The sequence below is a fragment of the Dreissena polymorpha genome, chromosome 14 (genome assembly GCF_020536995.1).
Source record: "Dreissena polymorpha isolate Duluth1 chromosome 14, UMN_Dpol_1.0, whole genome shotgun sequence".
NCBI classification, from domain to species: Eukaryota; Metazoa; Mollusca; class Bivalvia; order Myida; family Dreissenidae; genus Dreissena; species Dreissena polymorpha.
In genome coordinates, this window is record NC_068368.1 from 73,125,767 (window position 1) to 73,149,890 (window position 24,124).

At 33.2% G+C, this 24,124-nt stretch overlaps 2 long non-coding RNA genes across 2 annotated transcripts; both read right to left on the reverse strand.

The window, feature by feature from the left end:
• Positions 1-2,643: 2,643 nt before the first annotated feature.
• Positions 2,644-4,585, reverse strand: LOC127857056 (uncharacterized). Its single transcript, XR_008038295.1, has 3 exons — positions 4,511-4,585; positions 3,692-3,789; positions 2,644-3,246 (listed from the first exon to the last, which is right to left on the reverse strand). It is a non-coding gene; the product is annotated as an uncharacterized LOC127857056 (long non-coding RNA).
• Positions 4,586-10,786: 6,201 nt separating this feature from the next.
• LOC127857066 (uncharacterized) lies at positions 10,787-12,419 on the reverse strand. Its single transcript, XR_008038305.1, has 4 exons — positions 12,357-12,419; positions 11,821-11,890; positions 11,322-11,363; positions 10,787-10,937 (listed from the first exon to the last, which is right to left on the reverse strand). It is a non-coding gene; the product is annotated as an uncharacterized LOC127857066 (long non-coding RNA).
• Between the last annotated feature and the right edge of the window lie 11,705 nt (positions 12,420-24,124).

Below are 24,124 nucleotides of genomic sequence, written 5' to 3' on the forward strand. Positions count from 1 at the left end.
GGTTTTCAAATTGTCAAAAGATGCATATCATGAATATTTTGGAGCATGGTAAATGTTCAGTATTACTATTTCCTCACAAATATCATTGCTAAAACGAACATTTGCGAATATGAAACATTTTTTGATTTTTTTTTCAGTTTACCAAAACGTGAAAGGCCCCTTTAAGGTCAGCCTTATAAAAGATAAATTGCTCTGCTACACAGCCGATGTCATAAATAAGAAATAAAAAAATGTACCTCATGACTGTTAGTTTGTTGTTATTTGTTTATACTTCGGTTATGTTTATTTGTTATTTATCCTTAAAGTATTATAGAACTTCAAAAACAAAACACACTGAATTAGTTAAAGCTGAAAGTTATTGCTTCAATCTTGTTTTAATATTACTTACATTTAATGACAATCACCTTTTGACCAAATTGTAGAGAAAAACCAATGGAATTTTTCTAACATGAAGCAAAACCATGTATAAGATTTTTCATTGGCTAATTCATTCTACAATTTTCTGAAATGTGATGCTTCTATGAGCCTTTAAACTAATTGTTCCTATAGTAAGTTAAGCGCACCGACTTGAAACAGGTGTTGTAAATTATGAATTATTCACTATATACATTTGTATATAATGTATCGTTATATAATTTCACTTAACAGAATGCCTTTCAGGTAAATGGAAATATATGAAGTATTACCTAAATGTGTTTGGTTTAGCTTTTCAAACCCATTTAGTTGATTTATTTAAGGTAATATTTAAAAAAAATCAAATGAATTATAGACAAAAATGTTTGATCATTGTAGGTGTATGACAGACTTCAACCTTTGGGTGTCACTCTGAGCCATTCAGGCATGTTGTATACAATGGATCAGATATCGGGACATTTTAATACTGAATTAATTGATTCCATTGCCAGTGGAAAGAAATTCAGAATTGTTGGGGACAACATTAACTTTCATTTAGGTATAAGCACTGTCCCAACAAGAGCTGTCAGAGGACAGCGCCCTCGACTATTCAAGTGCTTGACAGTATAACGTAAGCCATCATGGGGTAATATCCAAATTATTCAATAAGGCCAAGCAAATAGTTCAGGTATATTTTCCACAATCTATTGGACATTTGTAAAAACATAAAACAAACTAATAAGATTTTATTTAAAGTTTGATTGCAATTGCTTGGGTGGGAAGTTTGGACGGTCTTTCAAAAATAAAGTAAATAAATATATTTATATATTTTTTTAACCATGTTTCAAAGAAAAAAATATTCTTTTTTGGGTTGGGTGGGGGTTGAGAGGGGGGTATAATGTGGGGTGTGGTCATTTATTAGATGATCTTTCAAAAATAAAAAAGGGGGGCAGGGATTCTGGGTTGGGGCATGGGGTATTGTTTGGGTGGAAGCCATTGTGGTATTCAGGTAAGTGTTGTTTTGTCAAAGTATTAATAAAATCTGATCATAAATAAAGATGTAATGGCAATTTAACTAAAATTTACTCTTGACCTTCACAGTCAAGGTCATTCAAAGGTCAAGGTCAAATTGAACTTGGCAGGTACAGTACCCTCATAATAGTAAGAAAATATTTGAAATTTGAAAGCAATAGCTTTGATACTTTAGAAGTCAAGTGGATCTAAACACAAAATTTAACAAAATACTCAGTTACTCAGATAAAAAAGGGCCATAATTCTTACAAAATGCTTGATACAGTTGTCTGCTCTTGTTTATAGATTGGGGTCAAGTTGTTAAAGAAGTTTGCAAAATATGAAAGCAATATGTTAAGGAACATTGAAAATATTTGGGGTGGTACGCAAACTTTAACATAGATTTATCAATAATATGCATATTCTGAGTGGAAAAGGGGCCATAATTATTACAAAATGCTTGAAAGAGTTGTCTGCTCTTGTTTATAGGTTGGTGTCATGTTGGTTAAGAAGTATGCACAATATGAAAGCAATATGTCAAGGGACATTGAAAATATTTGGGGTGGTACGCAAACTTTAACATAGATTTATCAATAATATGCATAATCTAAGTGGAAAAAGGGCCATAATTATAACAAAATGCTTGATAGAGTTGTCTGCTCTTGTTTATAAGTTGGGGTCATGTTGGTTAAAAAGTATGCAAAATACGAAAGCAATATGTCAATGGACATTGAAAATATTTGGGGTGGTACGCAAAACTTTAACATTTGCACGCTAACGGGAACGCCGACGCCGGGGTGGGTAGGATAGCTCCACTATATATATTTCATATATAATAGTAAAGCTAAAAATCCGGTAAAGAAGATTAACACGGAAGAACTGCACACATGGATTTCTCAAAACCAAATTGAGTGTTATTATGAAATTGGACGTTAAAAAATAGTGTTGCATTATTATGCTTCATAGTTCTGAACTTTGTATTCAAATTACATAGAATGTTTGAATTTTAAAAACATTGTTATAGACAATGAATTTTTATTACTAAACTGTTTCCCACAAGGCCAAAAAAATAGTGTTTCTGGTCACCAGATTGACCCTCTTTTTTGTATCCCCACCCAATCTTTTTTTATTGACACTTTCTTTAAATATGTCAAAAGTCAATTATATATAAGTAAGTTCTTTTTAAAGTAGATTTGATCATTTTTCAACCAAAATAAGCATAGCAGCACAATTAAGAACTAAACAGAAAAGAACTTTATTAGGTAACTTATACTACATGGTATATCGTTACAAACAAATGTTAATTTATAAACATAAATCACGAAACTCCCGTACCATTCTCACACATTTTCACCCATACGCACTATCCTCAGAAACACACAAACATACACACACACTCACACTAACATATGCATTAATTCAACATAGAATATTCATTTTCATCAAACATAAATGATAAATAAATCAATCCAATCAAATATATTTAAGATATTTAAAATATTCGAGGATAGACTTTCCTAAAAAGATGTGAAAACTCTATTGATCAAGGAATCTTGTAATAATAATATGTATGCTTTTAGTTAGGTGACAGTTTACTAAAATCATATTCTATCGCCAGTTCATTATTACACAAATCACAACAAATTGAAAACTGTTAGACTTCCTTAGTTTCAAAACCAAAATACTGGTTAACTAAAGTTCTTTGGCAGATAGTTGAGTTTCCACAATAGTCCTTCATTTCTCTGGCCATATGTGCAGATGCAATGACTGATTTGTTAAAGAAGAAAATGGCCAGGGCATCAACATGGCTTCTTCCTGCTCTGCCAATCTCTTGTATGTAAGCTGTAAATATAATGTGTATATATATATATATATATATATATATATATATATATATATATATATATATATATATATATATATATATATATATATATATATATATATATATATATATATATATATATATACATAAATGAAGATGTACATTTTGCTAAAAATATTAGGAAAATTGTTTCTAGTTTTAGGAAAACTTTGTTAATAGGTAATAAACAGCTCCAGAACAAAAAGGATTATTTGTGTCATGTTTGAGCTGAGAGAACAGATTAGAACTTAAAGCACAAAATAAAGTTGTATAAGCTCAGGTCAGTTTGTTTGCATCAGCAGATCAAAACTTCATTATCTATTATCTTGTTTGTGCCCAAATGCTCAATTCTGTGCTCATTGCTCAAACTGCAAATAGTTGTGTTGACTTTTATATCTAAAATTGGAGCTTAATTATGCTTACATTATGACCAATGTTGTTTAATTCTGTGTTCGCAATCAGAGACGTAGATAACAACTTCTCTGTCGCAATGCATCTGTAACTGACTGGCTGTTGATAACCTGAAAAAAAGAAGAAAGCAGTGTAGTGTAAGGGCTAGTTTAAATAATTAGACGTTGGTTACACAGGATTATCATCCCACCAAGGAAAATTACAAGCATCTGGATTTAAGCTCGCTCGGTAGGCATGCTAGAATAATGGCCATCACAGGTTTTAGTCCTGCATGTGTCATTATCTCTTTCTCTTGTGTACTTTGACTATGTAAATTGCTTAGCAGTTGACTTTAAAATTAAAAAAAAATACTGATTATTTACAATTATAATTATTTTAACTCAGCTCTCTCAGCTATCATAGCAAAAATTGCAAGTACAATAGGACAATGTAAATAGTTCTATTAGAATGAGCAGTGGCTTGTAAAATTTATGATATAGTTGATTGTTAAAAATGAGCATTGATAAAACAATCAAATTAAATGGATGTACAAACACATTATCGATTTTTAAACAGAATAAATTGTATTATGTAAGCCAAAAATGTACATATCATTGGTAAAAATAAGGATTTTGACGGTACTATTTCTCCATATAATTAATGTTATCCAAAATTACATTTTCCATTTATTTATCCGAAAACTATTCAACTTATAAAGAATGAAAAATCTCATACAAAATCAATCGTTCCGTGAAAATGAGTCATACTATTGAAATACTTAATTATAATACTGGTCAGGAGATAAATAATTTGCACAACGAACCACCTTTTAAAATTTGCTAGTTAACTTACTATTGCCATCGCCTCCGCTATAACTTCGTCTGTACCTGCTGACTCTTTGTATACAAAGGGGCAGGTAATCCAGAATAAACGTTAAATTGACATAACAAACAATTTGATTGCCTGAGCTAAGTCGGGATCTCGAGATGACGAAAATGCTCTCCTCTTTTATTTTATGCACTCTTTTTTTCTGCACCGCTCTTTTTTTAATTGTACGCCGCTTTTATTTAGTTTTGCACTCCTCTTTTTTCTATCTCGTGGCCACGACATAGCTAACTCGTGGCCACGAGATAGAAAAAAAGAGGAGAGCAATTTAAAACAAGAGAAGCACCGCTCTTTTTTAACTGCACGCCGCTTTTATTTAGTTTTGCAATCCTCTTTTTCTAGAAAAAAGAGGAGAACAATTTAAAAAAAGACAAGTAAATGTCACCTCTATGCCACCGTAGTAAATTGTTTAAAGAAGCTGCATTTCACAATACTTTGAAATTCAGTAAAAAAACATAATAGATATATTGCTCCGATATTCATCATTTTCAATAGGGTTCGAGTAATACTGATATAAAAACACTTAACATGTTTGGTAAGATTCAGACGAAAGTTGTGAAATCTTTTTAACAAGTGGATATTGTTTATTGTGTCAAATTTAATAGAAAAAAATTCTGGACTCATTGTCCCGGTGTTTCTCATTTTAAATGAGGTAAAAATGCTCATTGATATGAAAACACTGTAAGTTTGGAAAGAATCTGATGAAAAATGTTGACATAATCACCTAACCAAGCAGTTTTTCACTTTTATTTTTAAATTCAAAGATACATAATTCTGGACTTATGGTCCGATGTTACTCATTATAGAGTTTGGGTTGGATCCTCATTGATAAAAAACCTGTGAAAGTTTGGGAACAATCGGATGAAAATTTCTCAACTTCTAAGGAAGATAACTATGGACGTAATGGTCGGATCATACTTAAGGGCCAATACCACCTGGATAGTAATACGTGTCGCGCTTCGCGCTCTATATGTGGTTCTTACAAAAAACTCCGAGGAGTGCGTGCCTCTAGGGAAACGGGTTGCTGGGAAACAGCTGCTCCTTGATAAGCGGCTGCTTCCTTTACCGCAACTCATTGTTACAATCAATAATACGTGTCGCGCTTCGCGCTCTTTATGTGGTAGGGATAGGCCTATGAAAGACAACCATAAAAATACATGGATAATACATGCGTTGTTTGCATTTATTTGTTAATATAAAAACACGTGTATTTTTATGAGATATTTAAGTGATGTAAGAAATTTTAATTAACGTTGTCACCACGTTGCATCCATTAATTTTAATAAAAATGCCCTATTGTAGTAAAATGGGTTTTAAAATGTCTACATAAAATAAAGCTTCATTATATTTATTAACCTGACTGAAAAAAATGTCAGCCGCCGAACTGTTCCGTTCGTGCCGGAACCCGGGATTGAACCGGGGGGCCTTTAGATGACTGTTGCGTGAACAACTTCAGTCTAACGCTCTCCCAACTGAGCTAAGGCTTATAAGTTAGGTTGAGAGCTCCGGCTGACATTCACTTATGTACTGCTATTTGGTGAAGTAATGTATAGCGATCGTTATTATATGTCTATTAATAAACTAATACATTGTACGTTTTCGTACCACTACGCCTTCCAATAAACTTGCTTGCGCGATAGGTCGTCAAATATTGTACTACATTGATTCTCCACTAAATAACCACAAAATAAATATATTTTGATTATGTTTTGTTTTTATACAAAGCATCATTTGTTTTTATACAAAACCAGAAAGTTTCGCGTATTTGCCCAGTCCCTGTGATCTTTCCCTGTGATCACTTGTGGATCAGTTATTAATTAAAACAATTAGCTTTGCATTATTGGAAATAAATGTTGTAATAAATGTAATAGGCACAAATGCAGTACTTATTTACACTAATTTACACAAAAAATCACCACTATGCAAGATATTCTTAAAAAAAAAATATATACATTGATCCGTAAAATAACTTCTCCCATAAGCGAAAAAAAATGCATTACATACTAGTCGCCGCCCAATATCTTGCACGACGGTCACATTACATTCACCTCTGTGTTGGGCTCAGAACGGACTATTGTTATGAAAGCGTCTCATTCATGTCATGATCATTCCAAGCGTTCATCATTGAGGTTACAGTATACTAAACAATCTCTTGCACGACGGTTACATTGCATTCACTGCATTTAAGAAAACCATCTCATACCATGATATCTTATATCAGTCTTAATTCATTATTATATAAAATTGTTATGTTTTTTATGTTAAGAAACCAACATACATACACACGTCGAAGCAATTCCTAACGTCACTCAATAAAAAAGTATGTTCAATTGTTTACATTTGTGAAGTGCATGGAATGATTCCATCTGCGTAAATGGGCAATAAAATAGTTCCAAAGAGTTGCTTTAAAACTCGCAAGTTTTTGCACGATTTATCATACATTCAAAAGTCATATTTCTTAATTTAATGCATGCGATCTTAAATTTTCAATCAAATATACATTGAATGCGTTTGTTCGGTTTTATCTATTTTATAGACAAAATGGTGTGCTGAGCCTTTCGCAGAGTTGTATGTGATAGCAAGGAACGACAACTCTGCGTGGAGATTGGTCGCCGCCCTCCAGGGCGACGCCAATTATACTCCAGGTGAACCACTGTACCGAGCCTCATCCAGTTATACTGATAACAGTAATTGTGTTAAACATATTGACCTTTGTCAATAAAACAGTCTACGCTTTCTTAACGGTAGATTGAACTACAAAGACAATGTTTACATTTACGTCGTAACAAGGCGCGTCGTAAATTGATTGTCTGCTCACAAGAGAATACAACTTTTCACGAAATAATAGCTTTACGGTTGAAGATTTTAACGTATATAGCGACAAAACACCAATTAGTTTTGCTATGATTATAACTTTTAATAATCCGGAAGAGATATGTAAAAATAAAATGGGATTTATTCAAACGGGGTACATTCATAAGTGCTTTTATCAGTCGACTAGCCGAACTTAATAACTTGACCTGTAGCCATATTACTATAACTTGCTAAATGAATAGTCTACAAATGATTAAAGCGGGTATATACGATTTTTTATATGTGTTTAATTGTAATATAATGATAAAATATGTTACAATAACACAAAATAGGCAAGAAAAAATATAGATTTAAGCCGAATTTCATAAAATGCAGCAAAGACAAATTAGCGCCCCGAGCCGATAGTGACGTACATATTTTCCTACAATAACCGAAGCATTCGTCTTTGTATTATAAACCGTTAAACTACGAGGGGTGTTCCAGAAGTTCGTGGATTTTCGCTATAACTTATTAGTTTGCTGGTAAAAGTCAATGAAATTTACATATTATACATACCAATTATCACGGACTTTATATATAAGCTAAAAATGCATGAATTCCATAAAGCGCGTTTGAAACGCGTTGCCATAGAGACCTCAGTAACGACATGCGGCGCACGCGTGTATTTTATTATAAGTATGAGCGTTACTCGAATTTAAATTTGGTTTAAATGTCGTTGATAAACAGAATTTACAGCAAATTTCACGTTACAGCGCCTAAGTCCTCCTTACAGCCCGGATTTAGCCCCTATGGACTTCCGCGTCTTCCCGGAAGTTAAATCACAGTTGCGCGGTATTCGCTTTGCAAGTAAACAGGAACTTACAGTTGCAGCAAGGCGAATCGTGTCGTCTTTTGACGCTGACTGGTATAGAGACACTTTTGACAAGCGGATTTCCCGACACATAAAGTGCATTCGCGTTGGAGGTGATTATGTGGAAAAGATTTGACAGTTGTTAACTTCATAACGTCATTGACGTTGAACAGAAACGTTACACGTGCGTCGGTGTGCGCATTGTGCACATGTTTAAATCTCTGATATATATTTATTGTTTTATGTATTTCCATGATATTTGGAGAGTAGATTTGGAAAGGACGAAATATTCTTAACATGCTATTTGTTTGTCCATTTATGTTACCAAATGAAAGTTATAGCGAAAATCCACTAACTTCTGGAACACCCCTCGTAAGTTTAGATGCACATCGTACATGTATGGTATACATGCTGGCGAATTCGGCTGTACAGCCGTTTTCAATTTCAGAATTAAATATCTGGCTTATTTCGCATTTTTCGACACATGTTCTTCTTAGCTTTAATTTTAATTTATATTGAAATATATATATAATAAGTTTTTTACACAGTTTATATAAATTAATATAATATTTGACATAATCGTATATACGCGCTTTAAGTGTATAAATACGCTGCTGAACTCTTTTGCAACAGTTATGCGAGAAGTAGCCGATCAGATGTTTTAAACCATACCTTACATAAGAATGTTTCTTTTAACAATGTAGCGCATGTTAAGAATGCGGGCTGGTTCGATAATGAGTGAGTTCAAGTTAAAAAAATATATTTTAAAGCTCTGAAAAATGTAAATAAGTGCAAAGCAACAGAGAGTAGACATACACATTGAGCACAAAAATCAAATTAGTAATCTGTAATTAATAAAAAGAAACGTTCATTTGAAAATAAAAACAACTTTGCGAATTAGAGAACTTAAAGCACGCTTAACCAAGCGGGATTGGGATGCACTTTATGCACTTTATACATAACAAGAAACGAAAGAGTACCAATATTTGTAAAGATGATTTCAAAATTATTTCTTTAAACAAAGTAATGATATTTCACAATATTAAAATGACGAGTCGGAACAATTTTGTCGCGAACATGATTTTAATAAAGGATTCCCCGTGTCCGGAACTTGTTAAACCAATCACCAATAATGAAACTTTAAATGCCGTAAGGTTTTTGAAATCAGGTGAAGCATGCGGCTTGTTAATATGCGAAATGAGTATTTTATGGAATGCTTTGATATCATTTCTTTGATATATTTAAAGCTATTTTAAACCTCTACAACTAAGGCCAAAGATGTCAACGCTTTTATTCATTTGTTGGTTATATACTTATCTATTAAGCAGAAGTATAGGGATTCACACAATTAAAAGAATTAGAGATAAAAAACAACAAAGCTTGCAAACGTATTTTACAACTTAAAACACATACATCTGATGCCGGTGTTTATGGGGAATTAGGTCGATTTCTTCTGTTCATTACAAGGTATATAAACATTATTAAAAACTTGACTAAACATTATACATACATAAAATATTATTGTTTGAAACGTTTATTAGCAAGCCTAGGAAGATTGTAACAATGGCTATGAAAATTGTGAATATAGTGAATCGTGAAGATGATGACAATGTTGATGTAAAATAATTTATTGGTATTTTAAACAACGTATCATCGACAATTTATTCAGATATTGTCCCAGAACATGCCTACACACCATGTTCTTAGTAACTATGTAGATTTGAAAAACAATTTGTATTACGAACATACTTCGATGTACTACCTAGCAGCCTAAGAATGTTTGCTCTAGAAAAAGACTATCGGTCCACCCGTTTATATTACAAGCTGGTAGATATGAGAGAAATAGAATTGCTAGTGATCATCAGTATTTTTTATTTGGTAATCCACAAGATATTGAAAGTGACTATATTTTCATTTGTGTGTGTCCATTTTAAAAAATAAGTAATTGTACAATTGCCTGAATTGTACACTATATTCGTAATAATCGTTTAAAGCAACGTGCGCATTTGTTGTTTATAGGCGCTACTGGTTCTAGCATATATATATATATATATATATATATATATATATATATATATATATATATATATATATATATATATATATATATATATATATATACCTACGCGATACATATACAGCACCACAATCCTTTAAACCAATCAGCCGTGAAAGTTACACATGTGTTTGATATAAAAAAAATCATTTATGTAAGAATATATCATAAATATATAACGTTATATAAACGATTTGATGCAACGTGGAATATACGTTGATTTGCATTAAATTAAACTTTGTTTGTCCTACCTATGCATGTTACTGCGACATCTTCTGTGTGACTACAGTCATGATTCGTCGTGTAATAGCATTCATTGATAGAAGATGCGTTTTCACCACAATCCAAATTATCAACAAAGATCGGTCCTGTCCCCGGATTGCTTGCAGTGTAAAATCTAGTTGCCGGTCTAGATGTGATATGACATAAGATATTCAACAGTAATAAAAACCGCCAAGCTGACGTTTATTTCAACATACCGTTAGAAACACATAAAGAATCAAACACATGCACTTACCCGTATCCCATCATACGACATAAAGCACTGGCTTCTTCCAGTCCAACATTGTCATCGCATATTGTACCCCAGGTATCGAACACTTTTATTTCAACTCTACCTTCGGTTCTGTTCGCATCACCAATAAGTCGTATGTCTTGTATCGAAAGTGAGTTTGCTACAGCAGAATTTTATCTGCTTAATGTTTTATTGATTCCGATTTAATGTTGCTTAAATTTTGCTTAAAACATGTTTAGAATTCCTAACAAAGTATCTACTTTCCGACAAAACATAATTCAAGGATGCATGTCGCATGGTGTGTAGTACTATGAGCAAAGTCAAAGTCGAGAGATGAAATTAGGTTTAGAACGTAACATCGAATTGGGATAAGGAATTGTATATTAAAAAAGTAAAATATATTTTATTTTATTTTATTTGTCTTTTTTCATTGAGGACAATGTCAAATGATGTGAAACAAATAAAGAGGGCATCATAAAATAAATTGTTTAAAGTGATTATTGCGGTTAACAATTATATTGTATATAAATATACGCGTACATACATTGTCGAGAGGAGTCAATCCATTGCGCATGTCCTACCAGGACTGCAGAAAATGTAAAAGCACTTGTGTTTATTTATGAAGCATATTACGTAAGCAAAGTATGAAAACAAAATTCAGACAGACAATAAACCGATAAACAGAACAGGCGAAAAGGATGTCCAATTTTCATTGATAATTTGATATAATTGGCATATGCAAGTATCAATTACATTGATTTCATTAACTGTTGTTTATCTTTATACCTCTTCTGTTCTATATAAGTCATGTTGAGAAAAACGACCAAATAAGGGCATTAATGTCAACATTGTGCTAACTAATACGTCAGTCATACAATATAGCGGAAATCTTATTTTTAAATGGTCCATATCATTATTATAAACAGGTATTGCTATTTTCCATCCACCAGTGGGTCGTCTCATAAAACGTCGTCTACCATTTAATATTCAAACCAGCAATGGTAATTATGTAAAAAAAATAAACAAATATAATAATACATTACCCAACGTAACTGCTGCGACTAATCCCCGCAGCCAAATCTTCTGTTCCAGCATTTTAAGCTGTTAATTTTCCTAGATAAATAAGAAAATTTAAAACAGTGAAACATTTGCATTAAGTGACATTCTTTTAAGTTTTGTAACTCAACTGTCAAATCTCCAAGTGGTAAATTAATCGTAATATGTGTAGATTGTAGTAGAAGTAGTAGAAGAAGTAGTCGAAGAAGTAGTAGTAGTACTAGTAGTAGTAGTAGTAGTAATAGCAGCAGCACCAGCAGCAGCAGCACCAGCAGCAGTAGTAGTAGTTGTAGTAGTAGTAGTGGTAGTAGTCGTAGTAGTAGTCGTAGTAGTAGTAGTAGTAGTAGTAGTAGTAGTAGTAGTAGTAGTAGTAGTAGTAGTAGTAGTAGTTGTAGTAGTAGTAGTAGTAGTAATAGTAGTAGTAGTAGTAGTAGTAGTAGTAGTAGTAGTAGTAGTAGTAGTAGCAGTAGCAGTAGCAGTAGCAGTATCGTTAACCTGTGCGTCTCAATATCGAGTACCCGACCTTTGATAGTGATGTGTCTTGTATTTCAATCGGATATTTACAATGAAAATAACTTCACCCATGTATTGTCTGGGATCTCTGACAATGGCTATTTTGATGTGCTTCACTGATACGAATCTAAAAATCACGGAACTTATGTATTTCTTTAAACATATACCAAATAGAAGGAAGTTATGTATTGTTATCGTGATTTAACAAACAACAAACAGGAAGCTTTCGATGCGTCTATTTCAAAGTTTCATAAGATTGAGATCTAGACTCGCAATCTGAATAACCCAATCTGAACTAGCTAACAACACGAAACAACCCTGCCTTTACCCGCACACACATTACAACGTTTTCTCGATGTTATCTTGAGCATCAGGAAGTCAATGTGAATACCTGCATTTAAAATGTTGGGTGTGTGCGTGGTAAGTTTTGAACACAAGGGTATACTTTGAGCAATCTTTATTTAGGACAACCGTCTCCGAAAATCAGCGCTTAGGCATACTACACGATATCCAGGTTTAGGTGAACAAAACAACTGTACACTTGTCACTGATCAAGACTGACCTCAGCAAACTTAGTACTGTATATACATAATACATATAAAAAATGTGTTTTTTATTTGGAGAACATGTTCTAAAAATGCACTAAAATACACAGGTTAATTGTATCGTTTTCTGCTCTAGTAAATCAGCAATCAAACATTAAAGGCCACAACTTTCATGAGGACGACGTGGCAATGCACATGAACTATAATTTTCGAATGATCATTCAGAACAAGACATTAACAATAAAATGCACGATACATATTTATTCTTAGCTTGAAAATGAAAACAACATGTTAACATGTAAATAATGTACTACGTTTTGCTTTTCAATTGTGATTATACACGTTTGAAAATACTTCATGGAATAATTCCGTATTTGATAGAACGATATTAATCATATATATGTAGTAGTAGTAGTAGTAGTAGTAGTAGTAGTAGTAGTAGTAGTAGTAGTAGTAGTAGTAGTAGTAGTAGTAGTAGTAGTAGTAGAAGTAGTAGTAGTAGTAGTAGTAGTAGTAGTAGTAGTACTAGAAGTAGTACTAGAAGTAGTTGTAGTAGTAGTAGTAGTAGTAGTAGTAGTAGTAGTAGTAGTAGTAGTAGTAGTAGTAGTAGTAGTAGTAGTAGTAGTAGTAGTAGTGTCAAAGAATCTTAAGTTGAAATGCTCAAACTTGATGGCTGTTCTATAGCTGATATCCTGGGACTCTAGTGTAACTAAAGTGTTAAGTGTTTTGTTATTCCATGTGCTTGCTTGATAATACAGCGTTTAAAATGCGAAATAATGAAATAAGTCAAAGTGTATATTGTTTCCTTACATTTGCTGACAATACAAGGGAAACCTATTTAAAGGGACTGTCAACCGCGATTGAGGACAAAGAAAAGTTCTAAAATACCGTATTTTGTACAATTATTAGTTTATACTGATTAAAATATCACGACTGGTATATTACATTACTTTAAAAAGTTGTTAAGTTTTCATATGTTCAGTACATTCGGTAATACATTTTACTGGGTATGTCTACCAGGTAACTACCAGTTAACTATAAACAACGCAAGTAAATTGATCATCATCGTCACGTGGTAAACCCAGGAATGCAAATTGGGCATGCGTAGTGAATTGTTTATATTTTATATATAAAATGATCTACTTGCTTTATTTATAGTGTGTATATCGTTATGTCACCTATTTTCGCGATGTACTTTCGATTTCACATCGCCAAATCTTATTACCGAATATACTGAAAATATTAACTTTTTTCAAGTAATGAAATATACCAGTCGTGATATTTTAATCATTTTGAACTAATAATTGTAAACAAATACGGTATTTTAAAACTTTTATTTTTTTAGTCAATCGCGGTTGACAGTCCTTTTAAAGTTTAAACTCAAGCAGTCGCCTGTTCTTATCGTTATTGGAGAAACATTTTCAATGAAATAATGTTTGTTTTGTCATATTTATACTTTAGCTATATTAATTGTGGCGCTTTATGTTTCTTTAGACAGTGACTGGTGTGTTGAAATCCTATTTTGAATTAAACATATTTACTAAACAAGGCATTTGGCAATAAGGCACGCACGGACGGATGTTCATTCAACTTTTGATTCAAGACTCCGCATTCAACTTTTGATTCAAGACTCCGCTATTACCAAAACATGATCCCTATATATGGGAAGTTAACAAACATATGCATGTTGAATGAATAAGTAAAACTCCGAACGAGCTGTTGGCCAAATTTACCTCTACGTTCGATCGTGACTTTTGAGGTAGGCAGACAGGTTTAACAAAAGAAATGACGTCTAGGCATGGCGGTCTGAATTAATTTATTAAATAAAGTGCTAAATTATTTTTAGAAAACTGCTGAAATACAAAGTTACCATCTAGGCAATACATGGAAGTATAGGCATTTAGTTTTATGGCCAACCTTGGCCGCTGTTATTGTAGTGTGACATTGAGAGACGAGTTTACACCCATAAGGTCTTTATGGCTGAGACAGGAACAATTAAGATGCATATGGCCAAATACAACCTTGGACATCTAAGTGTGACATTGACTTGTTAGGCAGGAATACGGGTGTTACATACGACACTTTGCCTTATAATGGTGAACTGTTCTGCCAAGTTGTTTCATATGTCATGCCTGAGACCTTGACCTTTATTGTGACCTTTACCTTGATCCCCGTGAGTTATGGAAACAGGTGTTTTACGCGAAACGTCGTGTTATGGTTGTTGACATTTATGCTTAGTAATTTAAAAATAAATCAATAATTGGCAAAGTTATCATCATCATCAACATCATCATCATAATCATCATCATCACCATCATCATCATAACTTTCATCAATTACGTCATCATAATTAGAAGCAGCTGCTCTATCTATATAAGTACCAGCATTAGAAGTAGCAGAAACAGAAGCGGAAAAAGGAGCAGCACCATGAGTATCAGCATAATTATCAACGGCAGCTATTATTATATTTACCATCATCCTTTCACTTTCGTCACCATCTCCCTCATCAAAATTGACACAAGCATCGTTATAACTAGCATCGCTATCACCACTATCGGCATCATCATCATGCTTCAATTTAAAACATGCTTACTTCCATTCCAAATTGTAGCTGTTATCCAGTTTTAATCTGTAACTAATTTGTATAAATGATAAAATAAGCGTATCCCTATTCTTAAATACTATTTCAGTTAGGTTATTTACAATTTTGCCCAATGTTTCCAAGAAACGAATAAGTTTAAAAGATAGAACGTACACTTAGACAGATGAAATGAAGACTCTGTGAATGAGTTCGCAAGCAAAATAGCAGATTTTATTCCGTAAATATTTTATTGAAGAGTAAAGCCTATGAACATGGATAATTATACACATTTTGAATTGAAGCCTCCAGAACCAATAAACTTATATATTTTTTTAATTTAGTTAGATAAAAAAAACAAGAAGTAAGGTACAACTAGTAAGTTGTTCGGCATATAACTGTTGCCTAAGTGTGTATGTGTGTCTCTGCGTCCGTCCCGATGTCCATATGTCAGTCCAAGCAATCCCGTCTCAGTCATAATTAAGCCATACATTGATTTATTTTTAAATGATTTATTACACTCATGACACACATCATAAGACGACGTGTCACGTGTAACTTCTGTCTGCCTTCTTCAAAGATACAGGTCAAATTTAGAGGCCAAAGGTAATACATGACTTGACATAATGTGCAATTGCAAGCTAGGAATCCAAGTAAGATATTTACATAAACAATTGCTATGCAATAATGTCATCAACACTTAAGTTATTCACAGGAACTCTGTTTTTTTACATTAAAAGTCTGATTGACCTTGACCTTGATCAAAAAATGGCTCAAATGGAATCCCAAGCTATGTCTGTATATAAGCTACCTACACACGCAATTTCAGAACAATACCCTTATTAACTCATTTAGAAAAAAACTTTGAATTTAACATTTATTAACGTTGACACAAATGGTCCAAATTAAATACCATGCTAGATATACATTAATACATGTACCAACACACAAACTTTCAGCTCAATTCCTCTATCCAAACTTATTTAGCATTCATATTTTTTATTGTAAGAAACAGTTACATTGTCCTTAACCCGACAGGCCCAACATGGGCTAACATGCTTGGTTTGCATGCCATCTACTTGTATACAAAATATAATAACCATACAACGATCTAAACAAAAAATGAGCGGAAACTGTGGTTAGAAACAGCGACTCTGGCATTCACCCGCATAGACCTAAATACAATACCAAGCTGTTTCTTCATGGAAGCGTTTTTGCTATAAGGCTATATGCAAATACTGAAATTTACGAAACATCTGTATGGCGCCATACCCCAATCTTGTAACCAGGATTGTATTATCTTGTTGAAAACCTGGTTTAAAATACGCAACTGGTAATTCGATGCAACTATTTTATTTAATGTCCAATAAAATCTTCTTGACATGTAACATAACGCTATTAAATGACTGACCCTCGAAATTAGAGATTGAATGCTGGAATGTGATATATGACATTATGTATCCATTCATTTTATGTCAACTTTCATAAAATAACATAAGTGATAACACTACATTGAAATAAATTGACCTGATTCACAACACGACACACTATCTACAATCGCTACATTTTTGTGAAGCGCTTTTTGTCCAAATCATTTTAAATTGCACAGTCTTTGATAGTGACACATGTTCGTGGTCATCGTAATGTGCTAGTAATGGCACAATTCCAAAATGCATCAACCGAGCCGCAATCTTTTCCTAAAATGCAACATGAGCATAATATGAATAAACGTTTAACAGTAATCACAAAAATAACCAACACACGTGATCTTACCTTAAACATGTATTTAGTTTATTTGTAGATATTGATGCTCATCTTGTTTTATTACGCAATCTGAGTATATCCTTACCAAACACATCTCTAAATAATACTTAAATGTTCGACTAAAAAAGCCTAAAATTCACTGTAACCATATATTAATCGCAGCTTATTTGAGACCAAAAAAACACGAGAAGTCATAGTTGGGGCAAGCACAAGTCTATTATCCATCTTTGAAATATAAGTGTGACTCTTGAGATTGAGTCCTCATTCATAATGGACTGAATGCTGTCTTCCTGGGTTTAACCTTTCGAGTGACGATTGCAAAATTGATGTAACAGTATACATCGACGGCAGGCCAATTAAGGATGCATAGGAGGGGCCGGATGGACTAAAGTGTGTAGTCTGGAACTGTAATGGTTTTGAGTGCAGCCAAGCGGGAGGATCCGGATTTCGTTTCTTTTTTATCCCAGTATGATTTAATTATTTTATTAGAATCATGGACTTGCAAATTAAGCAAAATTGAACTTTCTGGATACGATTGTAATAACTTTTTTAGGAAATGTAGGCACAGGCAAGCCAAGCGCAATAGTGGCGGTATAGCGATATATAAGCGCAATATCATAACCAGTGGAATATCGGTTGTTAAAAATACCCACGACACTACAATATGGCTTAAGCTAGATAAATCGTTTTTTAACAATAATTAGGAGGGATGATGAAAAAAAACATTTCCGAGATGGTTTAATAAGCAGGGCAACGGGTTCTAACAATTTAATTCATAGTCACGTAGATCAAAACAACGCAAATATTGACACAATAGTTTAAAATTTCACAAATATTATAAGAGATGTTGCAGACCCATTATTTATTAAACGCGTTAAAAAATATCCACAATTGGAACGACAAACTATATCGGATAGCGATAAATGGTTTGATCAAGATGCATTGCATGTATATAATAACTTGCATATCGATAATGTGTAAATTAAAAACTAATTTTAAATAATTAAAAAATAAATAAACGCAAGGCATACAATCTTAAACGCTGTAAACAATTCGAAGACCTTAAACGGAAAAAAACAAGGAATTTTGGAGGTCGTAGAATACAACTAGTTACAATAGTAATACGTCGCTTAATGACTTTAAAAATCATTTGCAGCAAATGATTTCGGACGAAACTCTTACTTATAACGCTAATGCAGAAGACTTTAATTCGAACCATGACTTAGAAAATTTCGAAAATGTGTTAGGTGACCTTGATAATCAAATAACATATAATGAAGTAATTAAAGCTATTGCCCTCTTAAAGAAATGTAAATCGTCTGGTTTAGATAAATTGCTGAATGAATATTTAATAGAAGCGTGCGATATTTTGGCAGGTTATATTACAACAATTTTTAACATAATTTTAAATACAGGTAAATTCCCGTTAGCTTGGACTGAAGGGATTATAATACCTATACATAAGAAGGGTGATAAATCCGATACTTGTAATTATAGAGGCATCAACTTATTAAGTAACTATGCAAAATTGTTTACATGTATACTCTATCAGCGAATATCGACAGTTTCATATCAATGAAACAACAATACAATCGTCTATTCATATTAGCATATTTTTCAATTATTGAATGGAGTATGAAAACTGCATCTATAGTAAAACTGCCTTTTCTTAACCCGAATTGCGCGTCAGAGATAACATCATTTTTTTCACAACATGTTGCTTTGATTCCATATATTTAAATATATTATGGCTAAAGTTATACAAGTCAAATGTGGACGGCAAAATGTTTCGCATTATTCGCAGTATGCACCAATCAGTCAAATGTTGTGTTAGACATTGCAACACATACTCCGAATATTTTAATATAGCAGTCGGGCTTAGACAGGGGGAGATAACATCGCCGATACTTTTTCTCTTTTCGTAGACGATCTTGAAATGTTATTACAAAATAGACATAATGCGGTAATAAATATACAAGAGATATGTTTGATTCTACTACTGTTTGCAGACGATATGGTAAAATAGGAGAAACGTCGGAAGACCTACACAATCATGTTTATTGATTGCTAATAAGATTATTGGAACAAATGGTCTCTACAAATTAACATACCGAAGACCAATATTATTGTATTTCGTAAAAACGGAGCTACCAAACGCAATGAGATGTGGAAGTTTGGGAATGAAAATATAAAAATTGTGAACGACTTTATATATCTGTGTGTAACACTTAATTATACCGGGAATTTTCATCTTAATACTAACACTCTGCGTGATAAGGGTCTAAAGGCACTTAACATATTGTTATCAAACTATAGTTGTAAACCAAAGGTAGCGTTACAGCTGTTTGATGCGTTTGTTTCTTCAATTATTACATATTCGTGCGAAGTATGGGGTTTCCCAATATGTAGTGAGTTTGAAAAATTGCACCTAAAATTCTGCAAAGCTGTTCTTGGTGTAAGGAAATCAACTTCTAAAGTAGGCGTTTACGGCGAACTTATATACCCGTTATATATTAACAGATATGTACGCATAGTAAAATGTTGGTTTAAAATAACTGAAAGTGAAAATATTATATAACGATCCATACTTGGAAGAAGGTTTGGCTGACTTAAATGAACAATACATGTAAGTGGTTCGGAAAGGTAAGGGCCTTACTATGTAAATACGGATTTAATTATGTGAGGTCAAATAGAGAACAAATCAATGAGGCAACTTTTTTGTCTTCTTCTTCTTCCTTATTGAACGGACACCATCTGGCGTATCCTCGTACAGGCGCATGGCGGTGTGAGAAAGATTTTACAGTGTCTTAAAAATGCTCAACGAAACAAGAGAATATTAAAAAAATACTATTTTACATTGCAGGTAAAAACGCCCATACTATCAGTTACTTGAGGGAGATGGACTGGACTTCCTCTTTGAAGCTATTCACTGAATTCGGATGGTATCTGGGATGAAAGATTTCTGGTAGCTCTCGGTCCTAGCAAAGGGAACCAGGTAGCAAGTCCCATGGCCGCGTGCAGAACTTATGGGTATGAGGTATGTGGTCGGGACATCCACTAGATTGTGGACGATGCGGTACATCATTGCTACCTTCATCTGGGCCTGGCGTTCTTGGAGGATCGGCCACTGGAGCTGGTGTAGCATTGGTGTTACACTGGTGGTTCTTCTATAGTCATTGTATACAATTCTTGCTGACCTACGTTGAACCATTCTTGTTTAAACAAAGAGTTATCGACGAATACCTACACGAGTGGAAACGAGATATTGATGATAAAAGGGTACTCATTGTATATAAAGCATTAAAAACAACATTTTCTTTTGAATCATATCTCGAGACGATTTTGTCAAGAAATCTTAGAATGGCGATAACGAAATTACGCGTCTGTGCATATAATCTTAGAATTCAGACTGGTAAATATGATAGAATGGAAAGAAAATGCGACTCTGCCAATTATGTAACAGCAACGAAGAGAAAGACGAATTCCACTTTCTGTTGAAATGTTCCAAATTTGGTCAAATTAGAGGAACATACATTAAAGCTTATTATAGAGTAAGACCTAGCATGTTCAAACTCACGCAGTTATTAATGTCGCATAATTGGTGTATATTTGATAATAATGCATGCCCTGGTTTACGTCAGTATGGCCGAAACTCATTAATTTGTTGACAGTAGACGCACAAGTTCAGTCCGTTTAAAGTGTAGATCATGACAGGATTACTAGATTAATAGATATTTGTTTCCGTATCGTTGTAATTACCAGCTAATAAACAAATTGGTTTGACCCATCAAGTTGACATGTTTATGTAACGATACATGTATATAAAGAATGCTTTTTGGACACTTGAAAATAGAAGGATTTAAGACATAGAAGATACTCTACAGGTTATTTTCAGAACCCAACCCCAAGTGGGGTGGGGTGGGGTCCTGTCTGGGTGGATTTGCACGGATTTTGTCATGTCTTGGAAGCGTTGTTAGTTACTTGGAGAATTACATGGACTTGGAAGTTTTGCATTAACAAACTAATTTACAGAGTTATATTGACTTGGAAACTTTATGTTAACAACTGCATAAAAAGCAAAGAACCATCCATCGAGTTTATTAGTTTGTGTTGCTACGGCACATTAACCACACAAAGTAAAAGTGAATGTTCACTTTATGACATAAAGTTAAAGGCTGCATTTAACCATGTTGTGTAACTTTTGTATGCTGATGTAATTGTTGCATTAACATTAAGTATACATAAAATTCGGTATTCCGTTTACTACTAACATTTTACTGTGATTCAAATTGTATTATTTCTTGTTCTTTAAAAAGATATTGTTATATTTTACTGATTACAACGAAAGAGTAACTATTGTATGCTGATGTAGTTGTGGCATTAACATTAAGTATAGATAAAATTCGGTATTCTATGTACTACAAACATTTTACTGTGATTCATATTGTATTATTTTTTTGTTCTTTAAAACTATTTTGTTATATTTTATTGATTACAACGACATATTAAAGCAGTTACATATATAGCTAGATACACTTTTATCATGTTTTTGTCTGTAAAGTACATCCATTTCCAAATTATAATATAGCTGTAAGAAAAGAACAACGGCTTACTATATGCATGTATTTTGTATTATCATTTTGTTTAACACTAGAAACTGTAAAGTTTATGTGTAATAAAATTCTGTTCTGTTCTGTTCAGTAAAACATTATAATGACCCATACACTTATTTTACATTCAACCATCGATTTGAATTATCCATTTGATAAATAGTGGCAAATTAAATCACAGACAAATTAAGAATCAATTCTGACAATTTTTCTGAAGTTGAGGCCTAGACATTGTTTCTAGGGATACTATTGTATAATGTTACATATTACCGCATTACAATACATGATTGAAAATAGTAAAGTGCATTTCAAAGCTACAGCATGTTGCTTTTAATTAAAAGACAATTATACCTCAGATAACCTTGAATCAAAAACGAACTACCAATATGTGCCGGTATACTAAACAGTGATGCTGCAAATAGATTGATGTCATTTATTCGATAGAGCGATGTTGCAAATAGATTGATGTCATTAATTCGATAGAGTGATGTTGCAAATAGATTGATGTCATTAATTCGATAGAGGGATGTTGCAAATAGATTGATCTCATTAATTCGATAGGGTGATGTTGCAAATAGATTGATGTCATTAATTCGATAGAGTGATGTTGCAAATAGATTGATGTCATTAATTCGATAGAGTGATGTTGCAAATAGATTGATGTCATTAATTCGATAGAGTGATATTGCAAATAGATTGATGTCATTAATTCGATAGAGTGATGTTGCAAATAGATTGATGTCATTAATTCGATAGAGTGATGTTGAAAATAGATTGATGTCATTAATTCGAAAGGGTGATGTTGCAAATAGATTGATGTCATTAATTCGATAGAGTGATGTTGCTAATAGATTGATGTCATTAATTCGATAGAGTGATGTTGCAAATAGATTGATGTCATTAATTCGATAGGATGATGTTGCAAATAGATTGATGTCATTGATTGGATAGAGTGATGTTGCAAATAGATTGATGTCATTAATCCGATAGAGTGATGTTGCAAATAGATTAATGTCATTAATTCGATAGAGTGATGTTGCAAATAGATTGATGTCATTAATTCGATAGAGTGATATTGCAAATAGATTGATGTCATTAATTCGATAGAGTGATGTTGCAAATAGATTGATGTCATTAATACGATAGATTAGATCTTACAATCAAAGCGCTGTAGGCGCTGAAGGCCTGTGGCTAGATTAAGTGTGCTTGGGAAGAAGTATTGTCCGAATTTCTGCCTTTGTCTGAATGTATACGGATCGACCCTAGCGGTTGAGTGCAGAAGCTCAGAGACTGGAAGAAAAGACAATATTAGTGTATATACTACAGTGTACAGTGTGATGGAGGACTACACGATACTGGTGGTGGGAACGATAATCTTTTGTTCAACTCTACAGATTTGGTAGAGGTTCGTCTACATAGGCGGTGAAGATATACAACAACAACATTGCCGCAAAAAAACTGTTATTGTTGGCGTCAAATAAATAACTTTCAATAGCCTTAAATAGCTTTTTATTACATAATTAACAGATCAGGAAAACACGCATACTTTCTTTGTTATGTGTATACAAAAGAAAATCCCTCTACCCTGATAAAGAACGTTGTACAGATTGTTTACTTTGTCTCACGTAGAACTTTTCGCGTTCGATTTGCGCGCTCGATCTGCGCAGTGAAATACCATATCCGGTTATTTCGTCTTTTCCCGAGAATGATCGTGAATATTTGTTGTTGTTTTTTTCATTTTCTCTTTTCTGGAATGTCTTGTTAACGCAAAATAAAATAACAATATTTTAAAATATGTTATAAATAACAAGTATAAGGTCTTCAAAAAATGTCTCAGAAAAAAATTCTTCTTACTGTCTCCGTAAACACTCTTATTTTCTCCCTCACTTCGTTCGTCCGAAATAAATAAATTCTTTGCTTTCTAGCAAACAAGTGACAACAAACATTACAACAAACACCAAAAGTAGAAGGCAGTCCGCTTTTATCAAATAAACAAAGAAGAAACTTAAAAGTATGTAAATCACATGTTAGCCAAACATAAAAGAAATAAAAAAAATTATCACATCCTTAAACTTGTTGATACTGTTAATTTATTTGCTACGCTGAAATGAACACTCTACTTCCCTGCTGAGCAACGACTGCTCCACAGTCGATGAATTGCTGAAATTCCCCGACAAAACTTCTTGATTTTCCGCCACGAAATTTTTCCAACACAATATCAAACTTTCTACAAATTGAACCACAACGTGCGTCGTCTCCTGTAAGCGGACCTCGAATGCCG